The sequence below is a fragment of the Octopus sinensis genome, linkage group LG13 (assembly GCF_006345805.1).
Source record: "Octopus sinensis linkage group LG13, ASM634580v1, whole genome shotgun sequence".
Taxonomy (NCBI): domain Eukaryota; kingdom Metazoa; phylum Mollusca; class Cephalopoda; order Octopoda; family Octopodidae; genus Octopus; species Octopus sinensis.
Genome location: NC_043009.1, coordinates 5,777,699 through 5,787,698, shown reverse-complemented (window position 1 = coordinate 5,787,698; position 10,000 = coordinate 5,777,699).

Genomic DNA, 10,000 nt, shown 5'->3' with positions numbered 1-10,000 from the left:
TCTGTCCTTGTTTGTCCCCTCTGTGTGTAGCCCCTTGTGGGTAGTAAAGAAATAAGATACAGTTATATTTGATTCCTTAACACCAGCTTCTACACTACATGTGTAACAGCTGAAATGTTTACCTTTAGTTCTCAGCGATAAATTTTCCTTGTGGCAACCTCTCCAAGGTACGACTCGCTTTGTTTTCTGCCTTTATATGTACTTGGTCGTGAAATTCCACCAAGAATCATTATGTATCTTATCGTCACTAATCATGCTTCATTTTTGCAACAATAAAGTGGACGTCAGCCAGGTATTAAGGCATTTACTCATATATTTCAGAGAACATTTGTATTTCTTTTCGTTTCTGGATTTAGTTTGCAAGATTCTTTATATGAGTTCGTGTGTTGAGTATATTGTGTCAGGGGAGAGTCATTTTCACTCACCGGTGAAATTTCCACTTATTCCTTATGTTTATTTTCCTGAAATTTTCGTTGCCTCTTGCAACCTTTTCAATAATCTTGACTCTGAACGGACACAAAAGACATAAAAAGAAAATGCCTCTCCCTAGACACAACAGAATTTGTATTTTTATCCCACAAAAAAGAGGGAACCGTTCACAAATAGATAAGTCTCCTAATACCAGATATTTTTCTTTCGCCTCGACCGCAGTGTAACATACGTCCTCCCTACCCAATGTTGAATAAATATATCGGCCAGATATGCACGTATTTACTCCGTCGATACTACACGAAATGTTTTCGTTACATTGAAACGAGAAAGTTATATGTTTGTTTTTTTGCTTTTATAGTACTTCACCGTCAAGCACCCGTCACGTGGTCATGATGCTAGCATCATTCACTTTTTACAAGCCCGATATTGCATGTTTCGTGTAATCTCGTCTGGCAGAATATATTTGCTGGCAATTTTTTGGTGTCGAACGTCACTATTTTTATCTAAAATTTTATTATTTTCCTCCCCTTCAACCTCCCCTCCCTTCTCTTCCTTCCTTCCTCCTCCTTCCGTTCCTTCTTTTCCTCTACACCTTCCTCCTCCTATCTCTGTCTTCTCGTATTCTTTCTCTTCTTTCTTTTCTACTTCCTCCTCCCTTTCCTCCTCTACACTTCTCTCCCTTCCTTCTCCCATCCCCTCCTCTCCCACGTCCGTTTCTTCTTCCCCTTTCCTCCTCCCTCATTTCCCTGCTCTTCCCCCCATTCTCCCTGCTCTTCCCCTCCACTTCTTCCTTTCCTCCGCTTCATCCTTCCCCTCTACCCCTCTTCCTTCTCTTCCTCATCCTTACTACTACTACTACTACACTACTACTACTACTACTACTACTACTACTACTCCTACTACTACTACTACTATTGTTATTATCATTATCATCATCCTCATCATCATCATCATTAAGGTGGCGTGCTGGTAGAAGATGAAAAGATCATCATGATCTTTATATCACCTCAGTAGTCATCATTGTGAGAATGATAATACCAGCTATAGAAAAAACAATACAAAAAGAAACCAACAACGAAAAAGAAGACAGAGTTGGACGAAAGAAACCGAAAGAGACGAGTCGGAAAATGCATCGAAATAACGAAATAAATGAAAGATATTTTGTTGGTTTCGCCATCATCACCACCATCACTATCATCATCGTCGTCCTCATTATCATCATCATCCTCATCATTATTAGCATGGTCAGCATGATCAGCATCATCAGCATTATTATCATCATCATCACATCATCCCCACCATCATCATCACCACCACCACCACCACCAACATCAATGTCATCATAATCGTCATCAGCATCAGCATTATCCTCATCATGATCCTCATCCTCATCATCATGATCCTCATCATGATCCTCCTCCTCCTCATCATCATCATCATCATCGCCATCTTCATCATCAGCATCAGTAGTAGCAGCTGTACAACATTGTGAATTTCCAGCAAATTATCTCATAGAATCTGCATTGTAGTCTAGATTACGAGCTGCAAGAATCTATTCTGATGTATAATTTGTAGTGACTGTTCTAACTGTCCCTTGGTTTACTGAGATTATAAAACTATAGAGAAGTATTTCGTTTTTGGATTTGGTTTGCAAGATTCTCTTTATTTTAGGAAAATAAAAGCACGAAATAAGTGGAAATTTTACCTGTGTGTGTGTTACACTATAAGGCATAAACAGAAAATGACCCTCCCTAGAAAATGACAATCTGCAGAGCAGACAGAAGGTCGAAATCTATTTCACGCTTGCTCTTGTTACGGTGGATGTCATAGTTGTTGTATCTCTTTACTCTTTTACTTGTTTCACTCATTTTACTGTGGCCATGCTGGAGCACCACCTTTAGTCGAGCAAATCGACCCCAGTACTTCTTCTTTGTAAGCCTTATTCTATCAGTCCCTTTTGTCGAACCAATAAGTTACGGAGACGTAAACACACCAGTAGCGATTACCAAGCGATATAGGGGAGACAAACATAGACCCTCAAACATATACACACACATGCATATATACATACATATATATATATATAATATATATATATATATATAGATATATATATATATATACACACATATATATATACGACGGGCTCCTTTCAGTTTCCGTCTACCAAATATACTCACAAGGCTTTGGTTGGTCCGATGCTATAGTAGAAGAGACTTGCACAAAGTGCTATGCAGTTGGACTGAACCAGGAACTATGTGGTTTGTAAGCAAGCTACTTACCACACAGGTTCTCTTGTTCTTGCGGCATATGTACGAAGATCATTAGGCAAATAATAATGTGGATATTGATGCGCTTCACCATTTATTTTTAAACGGTATGTTGAATCCAGTTGTTTCTAAATTAGGTTGATAAAGAAATGTGTACTCTTTCATAAGTCATGTGCGTGTGCACGTCTGCGTACACAGGTATATATTTTTACATATATACTGACATGCATTCACACGTGCTCACACATTCGTAACCGACGGAAATATACATTCATACATGCAAACATGCATAAATATACATACATATATATATATATATATATATATATATAGGCGTGGGAGTGGCTGTGTGGTAAGTAGCTTGCTTAACAACCACATGGCTGTGGTTATATATATATATATATATGTTTGTGTACCTGTGTTTGTCGCCCCCCACCAACATAGCTAAACAACCGATGCTGGTGTGTCTACGTCCCCGTAACTTAGCGCTTCGGCAAAAGAGTCCGATAGATAAAATACTAGGCTTACAAAGAACAAGTCCTGGTGTCGAATTTCTCGACTAAAGGCGGTGCTCCAGCATGACCATATTCAAATGACTGAAACAAGTAAAAGAGTTAAAGCGTAAAAAGTATATATATACATATACATATATATATATATATTATATATATTATATATATATATATGTATATATATATATATATATGCATATATATATGTATATATTATATATATTATATATATTATATATATTATATATAATATAATGATATATATTATATATATATATATTATATATATATATATATGTATATATTATATATATTAATATAATATATATGTATATATATATATATACATATATATATGTATATATTATATATATTATATATATATAATATGATATATATATATAGATATATATATATTATGTATTTATATATATTTTGTATTTCGTTTACAGATGGAAGAGGGATACAACTGCAATACAAGCGACAACTGATGATGATGATGATGACGATGATGACGACGACGGTAACAAAACTGTGACCTCGACGGCACTTCAGTGATGACGACAATAATTGTAAGTGAACTACATTCAGCGTTGTAGTTCACTAACAATTATTACAACAACGATGGTGAGGTCGCCCGCAAACAAGTCGGATATCATTATGATGCTATATTTATAATAATAATAGTAAAGGAAATAACATAAGCAGCAACGAAGATGAATTTTGCAGTGCATTTTAAATGATATTAAGTAATTATCAAGATTGAATTGTAGTTCGAGAAATTTTGTTTCTTTCTGGCTTTGATTTGTCTCTTTCGACTCTTTCAATGTTTCTATTATTTCCTTTAGATTCTCTTCTCATTTGATTCTCTAACACAAAACCCTCACTCTTTATATGTGATTAAAATAATCAAATTAACATCAAATGAGACAACGACACGGTTATATAGATTGATTCGTGAAACATCAAAGAAATATGCGAATTAACAATCGTAACCTGATATTTGAAATATTTCGCCCTCCACCCCACCCCCTGCATTTCTCTCTTTTGCTTTTATCGTTTAACATCATTTGGAGTAAATGTGCTTTATTGCATCTTCTCTTATGTTTTCGATACTTTTTCATAATACTTTTTGTGTGCTTTTATTATTAAGAATACACTATGAAAAACATTTCCAGCTTCACCCTAGATATATTTCTATAATTACAGAAAATATTCTTAGAATTTTCTTATGCGTATATTCGTTTTGTCTTCTTTTCTATTTGCGCTCTCTAATTATATTTGTAGAAAGAATTTCAAAACAGTATTGAATAAATAAATAAATAAATCAGCCACGTATAAATATATGATGTGTATGGAGTCTAACATTCTCAAAATTCAGTTGGTTGATCATCCACATAAAATGTCTTAGTCTTAGATTAATAATCTGCTGAGGAAAAGTAATCGACACAAGACGCTTAGATACATACATACACAAACGCAAGTCACACAAGTATATAAATGTGTGTGTGTGTGTGTGTTTTTGTGTGTGTGTGTGATATTTAATGTACTCAGTATAAAATTTTTAAAGATAAGAGCTACTAATGTTTTTTTGTTTTTTTTTTTTGCTATGAATCCACATGGCTAACTAGAATTCCATACAGCGCCTTGTGTATCTTAGCAATTTCCAGGTTCTGAGCACATGGTTAGTTCTCTTTGAAAATCAGTACATTGGTACAGGAGAAACCACGAAAAGAAAATTCATATGAAAGGTGGAAAGATGAAGAAAAATGGAGCAGGAGAAGTCATAATTAAGCTAACTTTTGTAAAATAGTTCAGCGAAGTGGGGTCAAAATATGAACAAAAAAAACAGCCTAATCTGGATAGAATGGTATACTCCAGTTCGCTAAACTAAATTTGTCCATATTCTTGTAATTATTGAAACTTTTAGATCTGGAATTAAACAATGTAGTGAAATCCTTGGATCTGCAAAATATGTGCACTCTTTCAGTCGATAATCTTTCTAGCATGGCTTTGCTTGTATACGAGAAGAAAATAGCTTATATATATATATATATATATATATATATATATATTATATATATGTATATATTATATATATATATATATATATATATATATATATATATATATATATATATATATATATATATATACATATATATATACATACATATACATATATATATATGTATATATATATATATATATATATTATACATATATATATATATCATACATATATACATATATATATATGTATTGTATATATATATTAATATATATATATATATAATATATATATATATACATATACATATATAATATATATATATATATATATATTATACATATACATACATATATATATATATATATATATATATATATATATATATATATATATATATATATAAATATTATATATATATATATATATATGCATATGTAATATAATATGTCACGATTATTCGTTTACCATAATAAGACTCCGACTTGTGTTTCGGATGTTGGGGCAGTAACCTCCGGCATCTCGTCAGTTATATAGGCCTCTATAACTGACGAGATTTTGGAGGTTTCTGCCCCGACATCCGAGACTCGGAGTCTTATAATTGCAACCGAATAATCGGGACATATATTACAATCAAATTCCTCTATTTACATACAATCAAGTCTCCTTCATTCTTTTGTTGTCTTACCTTTACTATTAATATATTATAATATATATATATATTATATATATATATATATATATATATATATATATAAAAATAAGGGACGTTAGCCATCCGAATATGGCTAGGGACAGGGCAGGGCGGGGGGGGTGTTACTGATGCATTTAGCCCCAGGCGATCATCAACGTCACCAGAAGGGCTGACGCCATCACGTCGACCTCTAGCCTGGGCGTCAGCCCTTCTGGTGACGTTGATGATCGCCTGGGGCTAAATGTATCAATAACACCCCACCGCCCTGCCCTGTCCCTAGCCATATTCGGATGGCTAACGTCCCTTATGTTATGGAGCAGTTACTGTATATACCTCGTTTAGAGAATTATTATTGCTCTATATATATATGTATATATATATATATATATATATATATATATATATATATATATATAATAAATATATGTTACTTTACTCGGTAGTCAAGATAAAACTCTGAGTTTCAGATGCCGAAGTGGAAATCCACAACACCATCTCTTCGGTTATCTGGCTATTTGAAACGCTATGAAAAAATACCGTTAAATAAAGGGAAATTACTGTGTTATAACTCTGCTTGCCTGCGTACTTATACATCGCTCGCAATTTTCGTCATAAAAATTATATAAAAATACATTAAAAATATATAAAAATATATAAAAATATATGAAATCTTCTTGGGAGATAACATAGAAAGCATGTTCTATGTTTTCTTTAGGGGACCAAAAACGTAACAGAAATTTAGTCACATGTGGGCATGATCCGAAAAGTTCTGTCCTTGTATTTAGACATGTAATAGGGTCTAAGCTGCTTTTCCAGATAAGCCATCTCTCCATGTCGCATAGACCGCACCTTCCGCTGCCGTTGGTATAGGGCTTACATCTGGCCAAAATCTTCCATTGTATGTTATAATCGACACCTTTATCTCTTAAAGAACAAATATGATTAGATAATTGTGTCGCTTTTCTTTTGTTACAGTGCCTAAAGCTCAAAGTGTGGTTATTGAACCTGGCCTTGAAATTACCCTCTGTAAGGCCCACGTATTTCTTCGTCGAAACGGTGTCTTTAGTGGTTATGGAGTTTACGGTAGCTTCATATATGATGGTCTTGGACATGCAAGCTCCATTTAGCGGGCACAATTCTTTATTCCTGCATGAACAGCTGTTTTCTTGTTGTGTTTTTTGTATGTTATGTTTCATTATGTTTTTAAAATTGGTAGTTGAACTAAAACTATATAAGAGTTTTATCATGACTACCGAGTAAAGTAACATATTATTGTATAGATAAATTTCGTCTATTTACATAATATTGAGGTCTCTTTCTTTCTTTTGTTATCTTACCGTTTTATCAATATATATATATATATATACGTTTAAATATTTGTTGTGCAAGATTTTTTATGTGAAGTCGTATACCATAAATACCAGAGTGTCATGTTCGTTGACACCACCCCTGGAGGTGAACTAGCGTACCGCTTTAGAAGGACCCTAGATAAACTTAAACTAAGAATTAAGGTTGTTGAAAAGCCAGGCAACCCTATCAGATCTATAATTGGTAGAAGCTATCCTTTTAGTAGAACTCTCTGTACGGATAACTATTGCACTGTATGTAGATTTAGCCCACAAACGAACTGTAAAGCCAGAAATGTGGTCTATAGTATAAGATGCATAGAGGGACGATGCAGTAACAAGACAGTAACATACGTAGGGGAACTGCAAGAAGCATGGGTGAGCGGGTGAATGAACATTGGAGACAACTCAAGGAAGGTAAAAGCTCATCGATTCTGTACCAACACGCCGAACAAGAACACGGGGGATCAATCAATAACATAGAGATTAAGATATTGTCCACACATAGAACAGATGCAACAATTAGACAAATTACAGAAGCTACACATATAATAGAAAATAAACCTAGCCTGAATAGAAAACTAGAATGGAGCAATAGCGCACACCACAACATATGACAATAGTGGATCCTGCAAACATAATAAATACACAGGTAATTAAAGAAATAGAAATGAATATCTATATATATGTGTATGTGTATATATATGTATATGTATATGTGTATATATGTGTGTATATATGTATATGTATGTATATATATGTATATGTATATTCTTTTTTTTTTTTTCGATTAGATTTATTATTTTCATTACTAATTTTGTTGTTATACATACATACAAGCATATGTAATGATAATAATGGGTGGATGTAAACACATGAACAAAATTAGAACAAAAGCAACAACAACAAAAACAAAATACAAATTACAAGAATGTATATAACCAGAAGATACAAATATTACAGGCATCCCCCCCACACACACACTAAATAAACATAGACGCACATAGAGATATAAGCATGCGCAAATGAAGACATACAATAGAAATACAAAATGGCTGACGGTTAGTAAGGAGAGACACAAGTAAGTGAGAAGAAAACAAAGGACCACTGATGCGGTCACAGGAGTGTGACGAAAGAACTTTGCCGAAATAAGATTAAGATTAATGTAAAAAATAAATATCACTGAAGCAAAATAACACCAAATATATAGTGCGTGTGTTTTTATTGGCTAAACTGGCAATATGACCATTCCGATATAACAATATAATATATATATATATATATATATATATATATATATATATATATATATGTACCCCAGGTGAATCGTTGGCGAATTTTTCCCCCCGTTTTCCTTTTCTCTTTGACTTTCGTCTGTCTCCTGTTTCTGGAGAAGAGTTTGATCGAAACGGAAAACCATTTTTCTTTCCTTCCCTGAGCGTTTGCTAATACTTTGCATGTATCACGTCCTCGCATTGTCGTTTTTAATTCTTGTGTCTGTTCTTAGCTTTTTGTGGGGTGGATTTACTATATTATATGTGTAATATATATATATATATATATATATATATATATATATATAATTTTATGTGTGTGTGTGTGTATATGTATGCATATAGGTAAAGTATGCACATTAGCTCTCATTCCGAGATTAGTGTACTAAGTTTTTGTTAATTGTTTTAGCTGTCTACATTTGTCGTGAATATATAAAGACACTATCTAAGCGCACATATATTTTACCTATCCTGACATTTAACATATGTCACACGGTAGCAGAGGTAAGTCGTTTTCAAGTTCTCATTTTCAGAAACGTAGACGGAAGGAAACGTGAAATGAAATGCTTTCCTCAAAGAACACTTGGTCGAGGTATCGAACCTAAGGAGTTAGAGAGTAACACCTTAACCATTAGTCCACGCGCTTTCACGCACACACACACAGATACACATACACACACACGCATACACATAGTAACACGATCTTACACTTATTGACACACATATACAGAACAGGGTGTCTGATTGTGGGAGATTATATAGTGTTGAAGCACAATAGTTAGACTGAAGGATATCACAAAGTAATGGCATGCCAAGTTAATAATATTCCTTATTAAATATTGTGGCAATATTTAGAAGAATTGCTAGGCAACATATATTGTAAAACAATAAGAAGAGGAAAACTGGACATTGGATCAGCAAGCAAAGCTTTCCTAAGTGTAAATATGATAATTCCATAATCTATTAAAACCCATATTAGACAGAACTGGCAAATGTTATTCAAACGGATAGATTTGCCTACAAAAACCCAGATCGAATAAATTTCATACTGCTTAATGTTTATAATCCTTTCTAAACTTCTATCTGTGTTTCGTCTTTATACAAACACTGCATTTTTATCATTTCCATGGGAACGAAGGAAGCACCATCCGGTGAAATACTACAAACATAAGACAAGTTAAATATTCTCTCACTACAGGAGGTCACAGGCCAAATTGCGAATGATTTATGGTCGGTCGTCAATCAAGATTTTGGTGAAATTACCATCAGTTTATTAAAGTAGATTTTATGCATACTGTCTAATCCGAAGATTTTCTCCGATACTAAAATACGATTGATTTCTCCTTCACTAGAGTTTAATAAGTAATAACACACGAACGACTACTTCAGCTTCTTGGGCTAAAGATTATTAATTGGATGCTGTCTATAAAATGTAAAAGAATGCATTAACATATATATGTA